Source organism: Cygnus atratus, chromosome 4 (assembly GCF_013377495.2).
Source record: "Cygnus atratus isolate AKBS03 ecotype Queensland, Australia chromosome 4, CAtr_DNAZoo_HiC_assembly, whole genome shotgun sequence".
NCBI lineage: Eukaryota > Metazoa > Chordata > Aves > Anseriformes > Anatidae > Cygnus > Cygnus atratus.
This window is the reverse complement of record NC_066365.1, coordinates 49101306-49124530: the sequence shown is the minus strand read 5'-3', so window position 1 is coordinate 49124530 and position 23225 is coordinate 49101306.

The window sequence follows — 23225 nt, the reverse complement described above, 5'->3', positions numbered from 1 at the left end:
AACTGTCAATGTGATGGCTGATGAACAGAGACATGGTCTGAAAAGTGCCATGTGTCACAGCAGGGCATGGAGAACCCCCTTGATTTTATTTTTTGGAAAAAAAAAAAAGTCACATCTTCTCTGACAAAACAGATCCCTCTCTGGTTACTCTGCAGTAACACAATTGGTTACCGCAGCATCCTTTGGGCATGACACTGATGTACAGAAGAAAAGATAGTTCTCTGGCTAGAGTTGGAGTCACTCTCATTGAGTCCTTCCTAGAAAGGAGAACAGATATCTGGCTACAGAGTGCTATTTGAGTGTAGTAGCTGTCAGTCCATTGGAAACAAATGTTCCCATCCAAACACATCCACCATTTTTTTACTGTGTGCTTCGTATGTTTGTTTTCAAAGAGCTGTGTAATAATACATCCAGATCTCCAGAATACATGTTATAGTTTTAACAGAGCATTGTCCTTGGAAAGTTTTCAAAGTGTTTCTGTATATTTGCAGTATCTGTAGTTAGCACACTCAAAGCCAGAGTGATTCATTTCCTGCCCAGCGGTCATTTGTTGTTTCGTATATATATTTTTTTCTTGGCTGCACCTTTACAAACACAATGGGAAAATCACTATTTGCAGATAATGAAAGTGAAGGAATTAAAAATTAATGCATACAGCAGAGAATGTCAGATATGGAAACTTGCTTGTAAATGCCAGGGCAGAACAGTACTTTGTGTTAAACAACCACGATCAATGCCTACATCTTTGCAGTTTTTGGGTCAGTAATTTGGAATTGGCTAGAGACTTGGGTTACTTCTACAATATAAGTTCCTGAGCAGGGGAAAGAAGAGACACAGCCTATTAGTTAATAACTGATATTTCAATGTATTTTATTTTGCGGTGAGTCTGTGCTAATCAGCAACGCTTTGTGTATCTAGTGGCTGGTGATTTCTTGTTTGAAAGTACAGTATCTCTGGAGGTTGTTTGGTGCTACGCACACAGGTGAGATAAGTCCAGTGTTTGTCAAAAGTAGGTCCATGGTAGTATAAAGTACACCTTATACACTGGACAGCTTCCCTGAATTTGGTCTATTTTTACTGAAGAAAAACCTAAGGAAGCCATTAAGCTCTTCTAGACAATTAGGTCAAAGCAGCTGCTGCCCAAAACAGGAGGTGACAGAAGCTTTTAACCAAAGCATTCACTTATTTCTGTTGCTCTTGTGTCTGTTCATAACTCCCAGGAATTCATTACTTGTTTGAATTGGTATTGGGAGAAAAGCAGCCGAAAGGTAAGAGTTACTAAAACTGAAGATACAGAAACAGCAGACAGTGAACTTTCATGTTAGTGTCCTCAGAAAAAGTTAAGCTGAGGAGTCATACGTTTGAGGAAGGGCTTCTGGATAAAAGATCTGATCTATTTCCCATATTAATTCAGGAAAAATCAAGGCAAAGAAACAAAATATTAGTTAAGATGAAACAATACTGTAGCTGATACCTGACTCCATCCTCTGGTTTGGCTTTTTGGGGAGCCCTGAACTCCAGCTACTGTTAGTGAGTGTCAAGAAATGTGACTGGTTTCTTTTGGAAAGATAACATGACTTGGCTGTCCTCTTCAGCCAAGAATGAACAAATAGTAGAGGTCCTTACATACCTTAAAATTAGTCAATGATGTATGAATTCAAAGAATGACCCAAATAAGCACTGGAAGTTTAGCAGAAGACTTTCAAACAGAATCTAAAGGCTTCGCAAACATAGCACAGAAGAGGTATTTTGCCTGGGATGCTTTTTTGAACACAGATAAAATAAGTAAACCCTTGGAGAAATGGGAAACCCTGATGCAACATTCCAAGTCCGGAAAAGCAAGGACAGCAACCTGGCTGTTATGAACTAGAAATATGGAGGCACCAGGAAAGCTCTCCCTAGCAGATATCAGTTGCCTCAAGGATTCAGATACACCTTTCACCTGCTGGTGACACTCTCCCCAGTGCTTTCCAGGAGGCTGTTGGCCTTCCTGGCTGCAAGGGCACATCCCTGGCTCATACTCAACTTGGTGTTCATCAGGATCCCCAGGGCCTTCTCTGCACAGCTGCCTCCTAGCACTTTGGCCACCACCTTGTACTGGTGCCTGAGATTATTCCTCTCCATGTGCAGGACTTTACATTTCCCTTAGCTCAGCTTCACAAGATTCCTGTCTGCTCATTTCTCCAGCCTGCCCAGGCCCTTGTGGATGCCAGCATGATGATCTAGTGTATCAGACAGTCCTCCCAGCTTTGTACTGTCTGCATGCTTCCTGCATACACACTGTCCCACCACCTAGGTAATTCCTCAAGATATTAAATCTGTGAATCTCTATTTGTTGCAGCCCATTGGAAGATTAACAGAAATGGTAGTACCTGCCAATGCCTTTGTGTGAATGGTGTATCTCTTACAGTGTCACGCAACAGTCCCAGGGAAGACAGACTGAATCACCCAGACCACGTACAGCCCATCAGTGTGTGGCTTGGAGGCAGCTGGGAATATGAGCAACCCAGGGAAACAGCTGAGAGTGAAGTCAAAGGCATAGGGGCTTTGAGCTGGGAGGGAAATGGATGACTACCTACACTGCTGGAGGACCACCAAGCGGATAAGAAAGCTACCAAGGATTTCCAGGATAAACTGGCAATGAACCAACCTGCAGGCATTCAGCTGGTCTTCAACTTGTGGACCAAGGTCAGTGGATGGAAGCCAAACAACTCTGAATGGCTCTGGAATTTGCCATGTTACTTTATTTTTTTGTTGTAGTAGTGCAGCAGAAGAGGAAGCAGGTGCTAGCAAGGAAGATGGGTGCAGATCACTGAGCCCAGTAACTTCACCTCTGCATCTTGCTGAGAGCAGTGGTTCTGGCATGGCTCATTACAAAGCACGGAGAATTAAAGAATAATTAAATTCGGTTTGTGAAACCGGTGAAATCAATCACAATTGCCTAGAGTATGGCACCCATTCGGTTTCAAAAATAAAGAAATGTATCCGTTTCAAAAATAGATAAAAGACGGAAGAGGATGGAACATCACAAACAAATCACTCTCTGAGGTGAGTAAGGGAAAGGATATTGAGAAGAAAGGAAAGCATCTGAGATTATGAAAATCAGCTTTACGGTTAAGTCTGGATGCATAAAGAACAATTTTAGGCATTTTACCGAGCACACAATGTATAAGAATAGCCAACACTGTAGTCATAACACAAGACATGCAAGATTGTCTGGAGACTGAGGGATCCCAAAATTGAGCCATTTAAAATAGGTAAGAAGTGTATCCTGTTCCAGAAATGGCAAAAACTGGGGCTGAAAACCAGACATTTCACTGCACAGAGAAGAATTAAACATAAAAATCCATTTGGACAGCACTCCAGCTTCTGAATTCTTAATAAGTGCCAGGAGTAGTATAATACACTGGCAAATCCAAACATGATGATTATTTTTAAAACATGCTCTGTGCAGTGTCTGAGCAATTTTCAGCAAAACCAGCTAGCCTGTTTTCAGAAACTGCTATAGTTTGTGCTCCCTGTGGAAGGTACCATGCAAAGCAATATCAGCGAATGACCAAAGTGCACCCTGGCAGCAGCATCTTGCCTGGTTTTAGGTGCCCAAGTTCTTGTGGGATTAAAAGAAGGAATCTGATTTTCTCATAAATCTTTGGTATCCTGCAAAAGCAATCAGCTCCAACACTGGGTTTTCCTCCCAGCCTTCAGGACCCCGTGCATTGGCCAGCCACCTGCACCAGAAGAGCATCAGCTATACATGCGGCCATGCACGTCCGTACTGCTTTCTGCTCCCTGGCCCCCACAGCCTGAAGTCACTGTAGAGGCACTCCTGCCTGTGGCAGCAGTCTGGACAAGAACTCAAAAAGGATGTTCTTGCTATGTTACAAGCATATTTACCAGGGCATGCCTAGACTGTGTTTACTCTGCTTTTTGCCGTGTGAAAAAAAAATTGTTTATCGCTGATCTCAGTTGGAGCCATTTGATGGTTTCTTTCTGAGCTCACTTTGCGTCCAATTCAATAAGAACTAAAAATAATAGCATGGATAATCTAATTGCAGATCAGTAGATATCCTGGCCACACTCAGTCTCAGAACATGTATCCCACGTACACGAGACACACACGCAGCGCACAGACTTTCTAGCGGCGGTAGCTTTTCACCTAGAACAAGGGTGACATTTGTGAACCACAAAGCCTATCGATGTTGTCCTGCTCTGTTGATATAGTGCAGAGACCTTCTTAAAATAAATAACAAATGTTTTCTCTCCCTGATTGCATGCTGCATCTAAGGAAAAAATAAATGCTTAAACCCTTGAATTTCATAGGCACTGGAGAAATCTTGGTGAAAAGAAAACAGGAAAGCATTTGTAATATTAAAAATAGATTGCTTCCTGGAAGTAAGAACCCTGATAGTCTTGTTGACTTGTTTTTTTCATGTTAAATGCCATGTCATAGAGAAGCACAGCCAGCCAGCTCCTGATGTGATTTGAAACTTGACTGAAAAACAAAATGTAAATGGTATATTTTATATTTTTTTGATGTTTAATATTTATTATATGCAATACATTTCTGTGTAAAAGCTTCAGAAAAAAAAATACAGTTAAAGGCCCTGATGTGAAAGACTGACTTCAAAGCCTACAGAGAAATAGCTTAGCCTTAAAAGTAATATGTGCTATAAGCGGGAACGAGATGAATATTCCCCTAGATAATTAATGTTCCTGGAAAAAAAGTGTTATTCTGAAGAGCTGGGTATTTCCAGGGAAGTTCCCATAAGGAATATTACTGGACAGGGTTGAGATTTCAAAAAGAAAAAAAAGAAAAATCTTTAAATATACCATATCCACGTACATACAGATACCTCATTTGTCATGGTTTGTCACGATAATGTTACAGCATGGCATCCCAGCTGACAGAAGGTGAGACCACAGCAGCCTCATGCTCCACCATCATCATTGGCTTCCTAGCTAATAAAAGGCAGGTTTCCATGCCCAGTTTGATGTCAAAGCCCCGCAGCTCAGAAGCTCTGAGCAATTACAAGCTCTTGGCTCCGTTTTCTTGAAGGGAAAGGCCACCTTCAGAGATGTGGAGGACAGCTCGTTCTCTGCAGCTGACAAGCCAACTGTGAAGTTCACTTGCAAGTTCCAGCAGATAAACCTAAAGTCTCAGCCTCTGCTGAAGGGGAAAATCCATTCGTTTGTCCCAGTAGTCCATCAGTGGTCCATTAGTATAATGGAGATATGACAGATGAGTAAAGTGCAAACTTGTTATAAAATAGGACATCAGCATTACAGGACAGCTTGCACACCAGCAGGTAAATACTCAGTGAGAAACAGCCATCGAAGTGCAGAGACCAGACAGAAAATGCAGGTTCCCAGTTGCACTGCTTACTGTTCTCATTTTCAACTTTGTAAGTTCTTGAACTTAAAAGTCAGAAAAGAAAAGAAAAAAACAAAAAACAAAAAAAAAAAAACAGTAGATAGAGGCAAAACCTGGAGGTAGTTTTTGGTTTTGATTCTCAGCAACTTATGCTGTGACTCTGAGAAGGTGGAGATAGAAAACACACCTTTCACGTTGATGTTCCTTCAGAAATAATCTTGCTTATTGTCTGAATCTTAAATAAACTTGTTGCCCCCAAATCAGTATAGATGCTACTAACGCTGCTGTAGCTTTCTACTTGGGAAGGATTAAAGTGAGGGGTGTCTTCCCCTAGGAGAGACACAGATGTGATAAGATTTTCTTTAAAGTTTCCTTTAAAAAATAATTCTTGTATCATTCGAACGTTTTTCCTCTTCCAGTTTCCACCCAAGTCCTTCTCTCAGGTTTTTCAAGGCAAGGAAAGTGAGTTTTATTCTGGTCACTGGGCATTTGTGGGTTTCTCTTGCTCCCAGTGAGATCCCGGTGTAAAATTAATGCTGCGAGGAAACAGGAGGACATTTCTCACGCAGCCTTTTCTGCAGGGCAGGGTTTCTCACTGCTTAAGAAAATGGTAGTTCCCAGCATGTTCCAGGCTAAGAAACCCGACAGTCTACAAATGTCACTAAAGATGCTGTGAATTTTGGCGTGTGGGAATCTTCCCACTTAATCACTGAGATATGCCTAACTCCAGACATGGCAGGAGCAGTAGCACGGGGCTTGGCTGCCAGAACAGCCAAGTGCTCTTGCTGTCATTTCAAATTTCTACACTTCATTTTTTCACCTGTAAAATGAGGAAAGGGCATTCTTAAACCCTCACATGAGCAGCTTCAAATGAGCCTGCACAAGTACATATTATGCCTTTTAAAAAAAAAAAAGTTTTTGTTGTTGTTGCTATTTGTTATTACCTCATCTGTTTTCTGGTGTCATTGCAGATAAAAACTTACATCACAGTGGAAAAAATAGTTGTAGAATAGAAATAAATATTGTAAATAATGCTACATATTCTACTAAAACTTTTGCCAACATCTGAGTTCCAATGGCAGCTTGAAGCACATTGTACCTTCCTGCCCTGTTGTTCTCTGAAATACAGACTATTTCCCCATGAAATTAAATGTTTATACACATCTAAGTTGTGTCTTCGTACTTTGACTCAGATAAACACTGGCCAAAGTGGCTTATATGCTGTGGTTGTTTTCCTTCTGAAAGATGATCCCTAAAGTAACTTCAATCAAGAGAAGTGCAAAGATGAATGATAATTTTCTTTTTCCAAGTGTCTTTCAACAGATCGGTTTAAAGAGCCATTCTTAGGTTATGCTCAAGCGTTGTATGAGTGAATCGCTTGTTTATTTCTTGTTAGTCACTTGTTAATTACAGGGTTTTATTAGCCAAAACTTTTTTTTTTTTTCTGTGAAAATATTACACCTCAAGGTAAGGATGTTGTCAGACACTTCTATTAACCAGATAAACACAATGTGTTATTTTAAAAACATGCAGCTTAATTCCAGGACAGATGAGGTGAAAATAAATGACATCCAAATGGTGATGGTAAAATCAGTCTGTCTATGTGCAATCCTGTGAACTCAGAATCTATCCTTGAATTGCCTGGACATGGCTCAGTGTTAAAACCTCATCCCTCCAAGCAGATTTCACACCCTCCAGCCCCTGGGACTCGCCCCTGCTGGTTAGGAGGAAAGCCTTGACCAGATGGTGTAAGCTCCATCTCAGTTGTGCTTCTCAGTTAATCCTCTACTGGTGCTGTGTGAGAACAGACTAACAAAATACGAGGTTGTCAACCACACAATTTGACTGGAGGAGAGGGCTCTCTCTTACACATTTTTATCTCTTCCCAAGCCTCTTGAAAAGATTGCCCCAGCTATAACATTCATCTTGGCCAATGTAATGAGATAAGTGTTCACCCTGCTGGTACTTTGGGCTCCTTTGCACAACACTCCTCCAGTCAATCTGGATAGTAGGGCCAGGTGGGCAGAAATATATCTGCTACCTTGCCTACACGCTTTTACCTTCCCTCACTTCATCCACGAGCTGAAGGACATCATTTTCCTAGGCCAGTTGTCTCCATATCTGAGCTCATGGTTGTTGACTTCTCAGCCTTGCTTACCAGGGAGAGAGAAAGTGAGTGTTCAAGCACGACTTCAGACTCCATTGTGCTCCTGCAAATGTGAATTGGGTTATTGCAAAACATGTCTCCTCTTTTGTTCCCTTATAAAGTCTTGAAAACTAAATAAAAATAAATCAAGATTACCACCAGGGGTAAAAACACAACAGGAACTTGACTTAGAAAAATGGAAACAAAACCAGCTGATTGGATAGATGCAAGCTAGTAGGAACAGAAAGAGAAAAAAATCATCTGTTTTACTGAATGAGGAACACAAAGTGTTGGGAACCAATTTTAACTGTTAGAGTCCCATTGCCATGCACAAAAGCTAAGGCTGGTCAAACTGCCCAGCTTACAAGGGAGTGAGTTTGTCTCGCCCTTGAAGGATGGCTTCCTGGGGCTTTGGCAGCTGATGCAAAAGATCCTTTTTCTTTGGATAATGTCACCAAATACTTCGAAAAGGGCATGTGACAGAGCTTCCTAATCAGAAAGGAGAAACTTCTGATGAATGCTTTTCTGAATTGCGAAGCAGAAAAACTTGTGGATTGGAAACATCATCCAGACCTTGTCAAAATTATTTCAAAATGTAGAAATCATTCATTTTTGCGGTAGTTCAGTGTTACAATAGAAAAATCCGCATAATTATAGTATAAATCTGTGAAATGTGTATGCTTAGGCAAATAATGTAACAACTGAAACAGTATGTCCTATTTCAATTTGGAGTTTTTCAAAAAGCTTATTTTGTGATTTTTGATAAGTTTTATGTCAAAATACATGTGGTCCTTTGAACTAGTTTTGATTTTACTAGAACAAAGAAATCTGGAGGTCATCTAGTCCACCTTTCTGCCACTTCAAAGTTAGATCAGGGCCTTGTCCACATCAAATTTGCATCGTTGCCTCTCTGGGCAACCCACTCCAGTGCTCATGGTGAACATCTGTTCCTTATACCCACCTGAAATTAACCCTTGCTCTTACCTGTGACCATTACCTCCTTTCTTTTCACAGCATACCTCCAAGAAGAACCCGGTTCTAACTTCTCTCTGTGCCAAAACATGTAGATGAAGACAGCCATTAGGTCCACTTGAGCCTTTGCTTCTGAAGGACAGAAAAACCCAGCTCTCTCAACATTTTCTCATTGCTGTCTTGTGTTCAACTTCTTGTCCAGCAGGTCCCCCTTTTTCCACCACACTGCTCCCCAGCCTGTGCTGCTGTGGAGGACTACTGCACCAGGAAATGTGACATCTTGGTTCTTTACAGGTCTTTGTAAAGGCCTTTGTAAAATTTTGTGAGGTTCCTGTTAGCTCATGTTAGCCCATTCCTCCACCATCTCGAGGTCTTCCTGAACGGTCTGGGATGATATGACAGTCCCCAGAATCTCTATCCAACACTTCATTCTACTTATATATCAAATCTTCTATGATTATGAAAGGCATACTGATTGCAGTGAATGTCAACATGCTCAGTCTGTGGAAAGGTGTTCAGCATCATGTGCTGACAGGTGCGCCCCTCTCCCTTATTCCTCTTCGGAATTTTGGATTTTAAGTTTTGGGACTGATTTAAGTGCATAACCCTGCCTGTTCTTTTCCTTTTCTTTTTCTTTTCTTTTTTGCAGGAGATAAATGCTGTAATATCTCTTTCTGCACTATCAGCTTGATATTATGCAGGTGAAATGACAACACCTCCATTAATCTCAAGGAGCAGAAGCCAACTTCCTTATTATCTCCCATTTGCCATTTATTGTGATGGGAAGAATCCCACTTAACTGATACGCTACCTAATGAAAGAGCAAGGAGGTTATAGAAAGGTAAGCAGTAGTAATAATGATTGTAATGGTAGCAATCAGAAGCCAATAAAACACATCTGATGCTGACCTCAATTAACACTGACATGCACTCTCATTTTAGCAGTAATATCAAGTGACTGCTACAACAGATTTAAAGCCTAGAGCTCTGTTTTCAAGAGATGCTGGTGACAGTTCTGTTTTCAAAACAAACACTTAGAGGCCACAAATCAGGATACCAAGCTGAAATGTGGTCTCCTGAGGATCTCGCGATCCTGAGCTTGAGCTCTCAGATAAACAGAGGGCTGCTACAGAGAGAGTCACATTGCATTTCTCATTCCAGATGATAAACAGGTGTAACCTGCAATTTTAAAACCCTGCCAGGAGTGGAGCAAATATCTATAAGCTGGGGTGACACAGGCCCTCTTCCCGTTTATAAAGGCAGATAATATAAGACACTCACTGAGTAGCAGGCTTAACCTTTGAGGTTGAAAAGTTCAAACCAATTTGTTGAGAAAAGCTAAAGGCTTAAATTAACAAGTCTCCAGAAGGATCCGGACAAGGAGAGCAGCCCGGACTAACATATGGAAACTCTTAGAGTCAAGAACAATATTCATGGTGTGTAACTCCAGCTGCACCTACATTAGCATATTTGTTTCTTTTTGAAGGAATATTTTTGAAGGAAGTTTTCCCCCTTGCCCCATGGGAGAACACTATGGTCACATTATCTCAGGGTATGCCAACTGGGATCTCCTCAGACAACACCAAGCAGAAAGGTGAACTCTCGAAACGCAGCTGATGTGTCCCAGCCAGTAATGGGCATTCAGGCTATGAGATCTGCCTAGAAATAGTACAAAGGAACCTCCTTACCTCACATGTAACATGGACATTGAGTCCTTAGTTACCAATTTACTCCATGGAGCTGCTCCTTTTGTGTGGCATTACTTGCTAAGGCAAACATAGTCATATAGACAATTTCTCTTGGTCTACATAAACAAGAGTGCTTACTCTCACAAAATTACCCACATACAACGACAAATAGCCAGGCAATATTCTCTCAGTTGCTGAAAGACTTATCCACCTTCCAAAAGATTAAATTGCATCTTTTTCATGCCTGCATCTTTTTCATGCCTAACCAACATTTGCATGGCAAAGTATCCTCCACTTTACAGTTTCCACTGAAGCACCTGTCCTTCCCAGAACCACAGCTCACATGGCAGGAAAAAGGCTCTCAGAAATAGTCTGGGACCAAACCAATCACAGATGTGCCTCTTCTGTTGATCTCAGCTGGACATGGCAGCCTCAATATTTCTGAGGATCCAGACATTTTTTCTGAGGTTTCCAAGGATCTAAATATGAAATTTCATGTACAGGTAGAGTCTATGACATGTTGTAATATAAGTAAAGATGTTATGGTTGCCTCTGGTTGGGCTGGCTGCCGCTTTCTGCATTACCTGCAGCAGAAGGTTTGTAAGAGCCAGAGTGAGAGCAGTGCAGAGTCAAACCTTGCAGTGCAGCTAATCCAAGCATGAATTATGGTTGCTGCAAGCAAGTAATGAACAATCCAGAACCAATTGTTACAGTCATCTATGGATGGAAAGAACAGATTTGTCCCAAGCTACTACCTGAATAATTCAGAAACTAAAGGCATTGCACACTTAGGTTATAAATGTCCATATTCCTTCACTGGGGTATCTCGCTTGCTTCCTGATTATCCTTACTGTAGACCAATGCATATTTCCTCTTCTATGGATTGAGCCATCCGACTCTCCTTCAGGTTTTAGTATTGACTGCTTTCTAAATGAAAGTATTGACTCAAAGGAATCTACATTTGCATCCAGTACCTCAAATTGTAGACTCCTTTAAATTGCAGTTTGACATCCCTATATAGCTACAGCTAGAGCCTTTATTTGCCCATCTACTGTCATACAGACACATTGAGTAGAAAGTGTAAGAGATTAGACCTCCATGGTAGCCTTTGAGGAGCTCATAAGGCCATGGACCTGTAAATACTTGTAAATACACACCATTGAGGTGAACATCAAAAGCAGCTGACTTATCTAAAAGATTCTGCATAAATGATAGCCTCATTTGCTGTCAGGAAGACAGATTTAATGAAGTGCTGAGGGAGAAATTCACAGCCTTGACTATGTTTAATAAAGACAAGTATTTCACCTACACGGTGTAACCCATGCCATTATGTGAGGTGAAAACGTGAAATTTTTTTCAGTTAAAACTTGGGGCCACTGCAGATTCATCCCATTGGGAAACCTTGGCAGTGGATTAATTCATAATTTGAATGAACAGATGATGAGATCAACCTTTGCTTTAGTTTGAGTTCCCTAATGATGATGAAAGCTCTCATCACCCACTTTTAGTCACAACAAAAATCTGTTTGTATGTTTTTTTCCAATTCTAGCTTTCTATTTAGCAGTTTCTCAGTACTGTTACTGCTACTGAAGGTTGCTAATACCAACAGCCAACACACAGACAACCTAAAAGTTTGCCAAATAAATAATGCTTACATCAAGAGACCAGATGAGCTGCCTCTAAAGGTTCTGAGAGAACTGGCTTCATTACAAGGCTCCTCTACCACCTTTGAAAAGTCATGGAAAATTGGAGAGGCCTCTTTCTAATGACTGAAGAAAAGCTAATGCACACATCTTTGAAAAAAAAGCCAATGGGGCAGCCCAGGGAGCTACAGACTTGTCAGTCTCACTTTGATCCCTGGGAAAATCATAAAACAAGTCCTCTTGGAAATACTTCTGGGCATACAAGGGAATGAAAGTAATTGGGAATAGTCAGCATAGATTTACCAATGGCAAATCATGCCTGATCAGCTTAACTGTCTTCTCTGATAAAATAACTGCATTTGTGGATGAGGGGAGGGCCGCAGATGTCATTTACCTTGACTGTAATGAGGTTTTCAAGACTTTTCTCACAATATTCTTCTATCCCTATTTAGGACATTAAGGTCTGGATATGTGGATAACTACTAGATTGCTAAAAATTGATCAGATGATCAGGCTTAGAGTGTTAATGGTTCATCCTCTACCTAGAGGCTCATAACAAGTGGAATACTACAGGGGTCTATCTTGGGACCTTTCATGTTTAACAGCTTTTTATATCAATGACCCAAAGGAGGTGGTGGAGTGCACTCTCATCTGATCTCAAAACTGGCACTCCTCTTTTTCCTTGCTGTGGGTTTGTTAATCACAGAAAAGGATGGGTGAAATGACTCTACTGAAGACCACATGACAAAGCTATGATTTAGTTTTCTCTCTGTTCTTGTTCAGGCAATTAACTTCAATGTTCAGCTCCTACTTCATATATCCTAGCTGACAATATGGGTTCAAATTAGTGCAAAAGTTTCCACACAAAGGGTTAAAAAGAGGAGAAATCCTCCAAAACTAATTACTCAAATATTATAGTCAAAAAAGGACTGTGTGTCCTGAAATAGATGGGAGAGGATCAGTGCTGTAACTAAGTTTCCGTGTGAACCTCTGACTTTTATAAATGCCAGAAACTCTTTCCTTTCAGATCCCAAGTTTACCTTCCTCATCTGGCTTGTTGCTTCCTTTAGCTGCACTGGGAGGGGACTGCTGCTTTGTAGGGAGAAGCCCAGGTTATTGTTGTCTAATTTGCCTTGTTGCTTTTTTTTCCACAGATACTGTCCCTTGGGCTTCAAATACTGTGAGACCAGTGAAAGGTGACTTTTGTACACACGGTTTATGAGATCTTGCAGAGATAGCAATGAGTAAAATCTTGGATGGATTAAAATCAAAGGTGAAACACTCCTACATTTCTGTGAGGACAGAGTTTCATGAGGGTTCCTCTTGCAGGATGATGTTCCTTGCAGAGAGAGGGCTTGTATGAGGACAAAAATGAAATGAACTTTAGAGAAAGCACTTAATTTTTCCCTGAACTCTCTAGACAATGTATTAAAAGGTTGTGGCATGTTGTGCATCAAAGTTTTGGCATTTAATCTTTTGTGTAACATTGATGGTTCAAGCACACCCCAGCCAGGAAATCACTGTAATGTAATCACACTGTCTGTCTGTCCCCCCTTCTTGCTCCTCACAGTAAATTTTAATCTACTGACCATTTTAATCCATTAGTTTTCCATTTCATTCTTTTATGTATACTTCAATGTAGGGGAAAGACTTCAAATGGATTTTGTGACTTATTGGACAGTAAGAAATGTGACCTCGAGAGCTGGAGCCGTTCCAGGCTCAGAGGGCAGAGGAGAAATGTCTCCTGATGAGGGATCACCCATGCTGGCCACCCTGGGGACCTGGAGCTCCCAGCTCAAGCCTCAAATATGCAAGGAGGAGGAGGAGAAGGGCTGGAGGAAAGTAATATCTTTGGGGCAGAAGGGTACATTGGCGCCTTCATCGGTGCTTTGACAATGCCAACCACAGTTTTATGTCTGTGTCCATCTATCCCCATCAATTACTAAGAAAAGGTAGACCAGATTTGTACAACCTTGCTTTAAAGATAGTGAGGTGGGTGAAATGTTGTCAGTGAACATGTGAAGCAAGGGAGTAAGAAAGCAAGAAAAAGCTATTTGGATAATTAACATCTAAGGGAAATTCTTAAATTCTGAAGGTAGAGCCTTTGTAAAGAGGGAGTGCAGTAAGGTTTTTCTGAAAATTTCCTGCATTACAGAGTTACAGGAATACTTGCAGGGGAAGCCTGTAAAAAATGTTACTCTCTCTCACATTTAGGTCTCACTTACAGTGAGTGTGTCTGTTTAATTTCTTCAGCCGTATGGGAAAGTTTTGGAAGGAGTCAGACAATTTGACTGTTGTGTTAGGGTCCTGCAAAAGTCTCTTACCAGAAAACATCACATGCAGCTTGTACACCACCTGTATCCACATCTTATCACCTACACCCCAGCAAGCAAGCCGCATGCACAGAGTGGCAGAACTGTAGCACTTGTGGACTGGTGCTCAGAGCTGTAAATAACAAGTCTGTTATTTGATGGGGCTTTTCTGCTCCAGCTCACATTCTGGGCAGTCATTTGTCTGCAGAGGACCTATGGATGTGTGAGTCCTAACATCTCCAGGACCAAGCTCACTATATTTATTTATGTCTTGTCGCTGGAGATTTTCCCATGGCCAGAGCATCTGAATATCTTATAAAGGTTAACACAACAGGGGAACTTGAAGACACAATAGTAAACAGCATTTACATCTCATTGACTTTCAGCAATTGTTTAGCACTTCCATGCTTTATTCTCCAGAAAATATTTCCTTGTAAAATTACTCCCTGCATGTGCTTCCCAATGATGTCAATGCATGTCAATGCAATGTCAATGTCTTTTTCCTCTCTGCATTGCTGAGCACAGTCTGGTTTAGTGTTTAGCACACTTTGAGCTAGAAGCATGGAGGGGTAAGAAAAATGCGCTTTAGTTTTTCCTTTATTAATTACCACTTTACGTTCATCTTGTGTTATTTCTCTGTCTTAAAAAAAGAGTAAACAGGTCGACCTCTTTGCCAAGACTGTGTGGAAATGCAGGATATGTATATTTAGCACTAGTCAATCTGTTCAGAATGAGTAGGAAATCCATCAGTTCCTGAGGCTGCAGAAGATTTCCTCTGCACAACTTGTCATCAGACTGCCAGAGCTGAGGATATTCTGACTCTGTACTTGAAATGCCAGGAATGCATTGTTTATTTGCAGCCAGAAGGCTGAAAATCGGGGCTTAAAGTCCCTCATCAAAGGTTGCACGACTCTTGCACAAGCTGCTGACACGAAGCGGGGTCTGTGTGGCTGGTACATGGTGGCGCTGGAGCATCACTGAAAGCAGAGGGCAGGTTGTGCTCACACGGGCAGGGTACAGTGCCTACCCAGCACAGGCTCATCCTGGTTTTGGAGACACTCATTTTCCAAGGGCTCAGGACCACTTGGAGCAACTTAGCAGAACTCCCTTTATTAACCCACATGGTGCTCATTGCAGAGCATTTTGGCCAAGAGTTGCAGTTTTAGTGCTGAAAAATGCCATTACAGTCTTCCACGTGCAGCCTGAGAACTGTAACTCTTGCAGGGAATTACTGTGTAAAGCCAATGTTTTAGTTAACTATACAAACTTAACAAATTAACTTATAAAATCTTCAGGGGGGTCATACCACAGGATACCAAAGCATCATTTGGAGAGATTTAGCAACAGTGGAAGACTAAGGAAGAAATAAAGAACAGGATAAGGATACGGAGAAACTTCTCCCAAATATCCTGTTCCAGTTTTCCAAGATTTGGAGCTCAGAGGTTTCTTTATTTTGAGATTACATTTTAATAGCCGGTACATCTGCATGCTTTCTTCCATTAATTTCCCTCACTGTTTTCTGGATGGAAATATTAACACCCTGTGGAAAGAGACTTCACAAATTCACAAAGCACAGATGAGAAAGTATATTCTTGTGTTGGTTTTGAACTCGTCCCCTGACACTCTTCTAGTTCCTGTGCTGGAGGAGACAGAAAATAGCTTTTCCCTACACTTCTCCCTCTCTGAGATATTTAAGTATGGGAAGAGCTAGAGAAATGTTATCAGTCTTTGAAGAAAAAGAAATGCAGAGAACTGTTTTGCTGATGGTGTTAAGCTTCTGCAGGAATATCTCCAAGTTTACCTGAAGTCCTTTCAGCCAAAACTGGGAACAGGGAAATATGCCCTTCTTGCCATTTTCCAAAATACTCCAGATGGAGCAGTGGGTTGCTCTGCCCCTTTGCAGCTGTGCTGGTGCCTCTCGAAAAGGCCACTTTCAGCCAAATGGCTTGAGATGGACAGGCAATTTTAGCCAGAGGAGGCAGGCAGGGACACTGGGAGAAGCTGTGCCCCTCCACCACTGCCAGCACCCACCTCCTTCCCTCCAGCCACTGCCACGTCCCTTGGTAACTGAAGGGCCCAGCAAGTTACTGTGTCCTGGGATTTATTAGAGTTAAAGTAACCTAGCAAAACCAAGCAAACAAACAAACACAGCTCTGCAGAAGCAGAAACTAACATCATTGCCCAAATGATGTTCCATGTTCTTCACCCTGAGCATTACTCGGCTTCCTGGGACTGGCTCTGTGTTTCCACTGCTCACATCCTGTCCCTGCACGGCTGCCCTTGCAACTGTTCTTCTTCAGAGACCCATCTCTGCCTCTGCCCTTTCTAAAACACTGATCCCATATTGGTTTTCTTGCTTGACGCTGATAAATAATAACCCAAGTTCATCTCAGATTGTTTTTTACACAAAAAACAAAACCAAAAACAAAAACAAAAAAAACACAACAATATTTAAGTTCTTATAACTCTCATATGCCCAGACCTAAGAAAAAAAAAACTTTAAATAAAGAGGAGAGAACACCATAATATAAAAAATACAAGCATTCTGTGAAGGTAGATGATAAATCTGTTGCAGACACCAGTGTGACAGACAGTTCTGCACCTTAGATCAGTGAATTTTTGCAGTGGGTGACAAACATGTTTATGATACTGATTTGTTTGAAAGCTTTGTAGTGGTCAGGAATATCAATGAACATATCAATGAATAAAGAGCAGTCAGAGTGTGGGGAAGATGTTTAAACATACAGCAATAGCTTTCTGTAATCTATTTGTAAAACTGTCACTTAAATCCAAAGTTTCAGGATTGAGGGCAAGTTTTGTAATTCTCTCTTCAATGTCTAAGGCATTCATCTCATCACACAAAGCCCAATTCTGGCAAAATTATAAAGATTCCTCCTTAAATTGTTTTTAAAGCTGGTCCCATAACAGACTCAACAAACTGTGTAGCCATTAAGGGACTCTACATTATACAATATTGATTTCTCTAATATCCATATAATTATACTGAGATGCAAATTGCTAATAAAACTTAATATCCCTCCTGAAAAATTAGCAGCATTAGCCTGAGAAGACGCTCAAACCCCCTACAGCCATTGTTCTGATAGCATTACCAAACTATACGTTAATAATTGTATCTTTTTATCTGTGCACTCCCTGCTGTTTTAGTACTTAACTAAACTGTAATGCTAAATAGTTGTTGCCCGTTGAAGAAGTTTATCAGAAAACATCAAGATGTCTTCGTGACTGTAATTTAAAGCTACACGTAAGTGCACCCAAAAAGTTCCACTTGTGAAGTTATCTCTTGAGGGCTCTGTTTATGGGTATTATCCTGAGTTTAAAGAGAGTTTTTATGTCCTTGAGCCTTAGCTCTCTAAGTCACTGATAAGATAGGCCATACTTTCACTCTGTTCTGCTGGCTTGCGGCAGTAAGTGGTGCCCCTGGTTGTGCTGCATTTGAGCAATACAGCCTCTGCTTTCTGCATCTTATCCCTCCCCAGAGCCAGCCAGGAGCCAGGGCAAACAGCCTGGGAAGGGGACGACGCTGGACATGCAGGAGACAAGTTCAGCCCAACCCTTGGAAGCCTTTCCCCAGCCCAAAATAGCAAGGTGGAGAAGATGCCGGCAAGGCGGATCTTGACATTGACTGATGCTGGCGAAGGCTGTGGCACATCCGCCAGTGGCTGTCCCACACCCTCCTTCCTCCAGGAGGAAGCCGGGCATCTCGTGGAGACCCGCCTGGGAACCCTGCCAAGCAGATATCACCTCCTCACCATGGGGCCTTCTCTGCAGGTTTTTGGAGATGCAAATTGGAAAATCCATCAAAGGTCTCGAAACTTAAGGGCCTGTTGCTGGTTCGAACACTTTGCCTGTCTGATCAGCTCTTACAGTATAGCCTGATCATGGGGAAGGAAATAATAAACAGCGCATTTAGTGCAAATCTGCAAGTGAATCACTAGAAAAATCTAAAACCCCTTTTCTCTTCCTCAGTTCTTGGTGCTAAAGAGCAACTCTCCAGGGTAAGTGTATATGCATATCCATAAAGGACATATGCAGTCATTAAAACTTCTTTCAGCCCTTTTCACCTCTCCTCTCCCCTGCCCCATGCCAGTGCAGCACTGCTGAGTCCAGGCAGAGTCAGTCTCAATCCCAAAGGCCACAGTCTGGAAAAAGATGGTGGGAATGGTGTTACTAAACCATGGAAACAAAACATCACATATAATCTTTGCCGCCATGGTGCATGGCACAGGTATAAGGACAGGAGAGTGCAGTACACCCAGAAGTGCGACAGCCTCCAGTAACCAAACCCAACTTGCTTCCCTGTGGTTATTCCTAAAAGTGGGTGCACTGCAGCTGATGGTGTGACTGTGGCACATACAGAGGTGTACAAAGCAGCCAGCTTTCTGCTCACGAGCTTGGTGCCAGAGGCACAGGATCTGTGGTGTGCGTGTCCCACTATGGATGTGCCAGGCTGAGCCCAGCTGAGCCCAGGCTGCCAAGCCCTCACCAGTATTGCTGCTTAGTCTGGCAGAAGTTAAACTGTCTTGGGTATATCTGTAACATGTTGCAGTCATGCTCCTGGCTGCAGTGGGAAAACAGACCAAGAGAAATAAAAGTAAAAGCAGCTCTGTTTCCACTTGCTTTTGTGGAATCATTGCTAGAGCTGGGAAGCTGCTTAGAATGATTATACAGAGAGCAGCGTGGAGCCAAGGGAAGCAGCCCTGTGGGATGCCAAACATCTTCAGCTACCCCAAAAAACAACATTGAGCCTCATAAACCTCGGTTCATGTATTCTGTCTTTCAAGAAAGCCTTTTTTTTGATGAAGACTCAGCAAATGACATGGCACTGACATTTTTCCTGGCACCATAGCCTGTGTCTGATACTAGAGCTGGGCCTGGAAATTAAATTCATTTTCCTTTTTTTTTTTTTCTTTCTTTTTTTTTCTTTCCTTAAACTGACAAAGCAGCTATCATTCACCATAACAAGTCACCCTAACAAGCTGCAAGGCAGAGATACTCCGCATTTGAATCAACTGGTGGCAGTCAGTGAATAACATGTAGGTAACCAGAACACCCTTCATCATGAACCTGATACATTTAACAGCTAATTAAATCTGTGTAGGGATTAGGCTTTACATTGTATAGTTTTATGGTAACAAACCCCCGGCTTCCTTGACCAGCTCCTTATCTCTGATGCTGAGATATTTATCAGCACCATATGTTGAGAGCTCCTGCTATGTTTCCCAATGACCTTCTGGGCCTTAACCAGCCCGAATGTCAGGGGTTCAGAAGCTGAGGACATATATTATGACACAGACTGCAATGCTCAGCCAGGCAGAATGAAGATTCAGGGCTGGAGTCCAAAGAAAAGGTCTTTGTTGGTTAACTTCTGTCCCTAATAAATATGTCAATTAGTAAGAACAAAACGTTAACTTTGTTTTCCTTGCCCTCGCTGTTGTTTTGTTAGGTCCCACACTGCGAGGTAACACAGGGTGTGTACTCAAGCATCGGTGATGAGGGGAAACCTCAGATGATTCATGGCTTGGAAATGTTTCACATAAAAATAGCAAATTCCAGCCTTTTATCTGGAGGCTATCCACGCTGCCCAAGTATGTTTTCCAGTCATAGAACCACCAAAAAGAGATGTAATTAGGAGGAAATTTCTGTCCCCGATTTCAATGGCTCTGGGACTGTAGTCTTTTTTAGTCACATGCCGCTTTTAGAATTAATGAGCACTTGTTCCCAAAAGTCCAGCATGGTGCTTGGGGACAATCACATCCAAAGAAGACATGGAGAATCAGTGAAACACTCTCAGCTGCAAGTTTTTATGCTTGTATGAAATACAGTTGGTGTGTGGAGATATGTTAATAAGAAAAGTTTAGGCAGGGACTGTGCTTGCCAAGACATTTTCATGCAAAGATACATTTTACGATATCTTTTGATTGGAGAAGGACCTTGCCACCATGTTTGAACGCCCATGCGTTCTTCAGATGTGCTGTGTTTGCATTGATAAGAGCTAATTCCGAGCAATCTTCAAGCCCCAATACTACCTATTTCAGGCAGCGCTCTGCTTCATCCCTATATCCAAACCTAGCAGCAATTGCAGTTTATTTTTGCAATTCTTCTGAAAAGCAGGAGTCAACCCCATCATTGCTTCTTCCCACTCCTACCCAGCTGCTCATAGCAATATGTTTGTATCCCTGATCTCACAAACATCCCTTTTCTTTGCAATTCATCGTGCTCAAATCCAAGCTGGAATCTCCCATGCGTTTCATGGGTAAGGACGCTGATCCAAAAGCTGACGCTTCACTGCATGGCTGCAGAATGGGAATACAGCCGGGGCTGGTTTATGAGGCATTTGGAAAACCACGCTATGTCAGTTGCTTCATTGGAAACAGCCAGTTTGGAATGTAAGACGTCTACCAAGACAGATGTAGCCTGGCTGGGGTTTAGCTGAATGTGTTGTATTCAGAATACAACAAAAAGTCAAAAAGTCCAGGTGTTTTAAAGGATGTAAAAGCCATGGTCTAAGAAAAGAATTGTGGGTCTTGGTGCCAAGTATATGAATGCATTTATAGAAGCTTTGCTTGCTCCTGAAACTGAATATATGTATTTTTTTTTTAAAGCTAATTTCCTTTCCTGAACCAGATGTGTGCTAGTTCCCACATTTCCCAGACATCTTTAAAATGTTTAGGATGAACAAGACAATTTCATTGGCTAACAGGGATTATAAATGCAAGCTCATTAGCTGAAATGGCTATATTATATCTTCATCAGTCTGCATCACAGTGAATGACTGTTTTATAGGTACTACTAACACACAGGGAAGAATCTGATTACGTGTGTGTGGCACATACCATGTGTTACAACAAGATGGAACGAAAACTACAAAACTTAAACATCTAATCTGAACATCCCAAAACCTGGGGAACTTCAGTTCTAGGGCAGATGATCTTTGATGACTGATCTCCATTTCTACCGCCATGCCAGGACTTCCCAAAATGTGGCTTAGCAGGATACCCATCAAACTTCTGCCAGTGTCATTATCTTATATCAACACACAGAAGTAAAGATATTGAAGAATACTAATGGGGATGGGTTTTGAGGGGTGCAACATACTCTGTCAAGTGTAGCCTTCTGGCTAGAGTATTGCCTGGCAAGGAAGATAAATGTCAAATATATACATGATAACTTATATGTGAAATCCTTCCTAGGAGCCCTTACAGCAGATCTAAGAAGTGTCTCACTTACTGTGCTCCCTATCTGACCTCCCAGCTCTTGTTTTCCTAGCTGTAAGATGCTTCAAGGAGAGGAATGGAGAAATGTCTGAAGCTGGACACCCACAGCCCTGTAGTTGGGGCATTAATCTCGTGCACAGAAGGTGTTTGTCCTGTATTGAACCTGAAGGGATGTTACCAGTGGCATCTCCCACTTTCTGGCCAAGTGCCCTCATGATGCAGTAGCCTATATAGGTCTCATTTCAAACTACAATAAAGAGAAGGTGAAATCAAGTCTGATGTTGTGGCTTAATTTCCCTTGCACAGTTTTTAGCATAAGCTGTTACAATTCTTGGAGTCCCAATACCCTAATGTTGGTCAGGCTTGCACTGAGAATCAAGGTGTTCACAGGGCAGAAAAGACAGACAAAAATGGGAGAACAGAGAGAGAAGGTGGGAGTTTTAAGTACGGATTCAAAATAAAGCAACACATTGCTACATAAGAGCAGGGGCCAACATTTCAGCTATAAGAAGTGAGAGCAAAGAAAAACAAGTGGGAAAAAATGAATAAGGCTTTAAGGGAAACTGCTACTCCCCAGGCAGAAGCCACAACACAATTAGATCAACCCTTCCCTAACTGAGCACAATAAAGCCTTTCAGAGGAGATTCAGTCTCTACAAACAGTCTATTCCTCAGACCAGTTCTCTAAATTCAATTACTTCCAACTGTTAAAAATTGCTGAAGTTTCTTTACTATAGATGTCCACAGAAATGTTCATAGACATGTACAATGTCATAAATAGCTAGATTTGTTAAATGGTACTTGAAATAAGTAGCACTTGATAAGTTCCCCTGTCAATAGATAGGACATAAGAAAATACATGCAAGAAAAGATCTACTCATAGCCCTCACCTCTAAATTTCTGGACCCTTTTAATAAAATGCAGTTTTATCTATTAAAATATTGTGACCCTCGTAATGCTACAGAACACTGATACAAAATGTGAATAGTACAATATCCATTATATAATATATATTTATATTTTAATATATTACATTTATTTCTACATAGAGAGGCTATAAATACTGTATACGCCTTATATTCATGGTTCCCAGCATTTGACTTTATAGTAAGTACAAACAAACAAACAAACAAAAAACAAAAACCATTATAAAAATACAAAAAAGAACTCGATAGAAATAGCTTTACATTTTAAAACCTTGTAGCCTGCATTGTGTCCATCAGTGGAGCTCTGTGACTACAAGAGCACAGGTCAGAAGTCGTCCAACCGTTAGTTACAGTCTCTCCTTGGAGAAGATCGGAGCTGCCATGAAACCAGTCACGGATTCCAAGACTATAGAAACCCCAGTTTCTGCTGGTTCAGACTTGGAATTTGTGAGTGAAAGACCCTGACCTACATCTGGGGAAGGGGGTGAGATGAGAAGGTAGGGTGCACTTAGGATGCCCCATTGGGACTACAGGACTGCCCAGGCCACCCTTGAAGGGGAGGCATGCCCCAGGCATCCACATCCCATCACTTGGCTCCCCCCCCGCTAACCAGGCAAGTCTTCCCTATGGAGACACAGCTCACGAGGTCTGGTACAGCAACATTTTTTCTTTGCCAAGGACAGAGACCATCACCCTCACCTATATTTAGCCCTGCCTATGTTTAGCCTCAGGCCATCAGCGAGTGCCAGAGCCTTGAGCTGGAGGTTCCTTTTTTTGTTTGTGGAGGTGCAGGCAAGGGGTAACTCTGAGAAACAAGAAGCCAGTGCCGTGCTGTTTCCTTCCTGGAGTCCAGCCGGGAAAAAAAAAAAAAAAAAGAGCAGGGCTGTGTCTTTATTTCGTACAACTAGAAACTGTTAAGCTGAATGTCATGCCA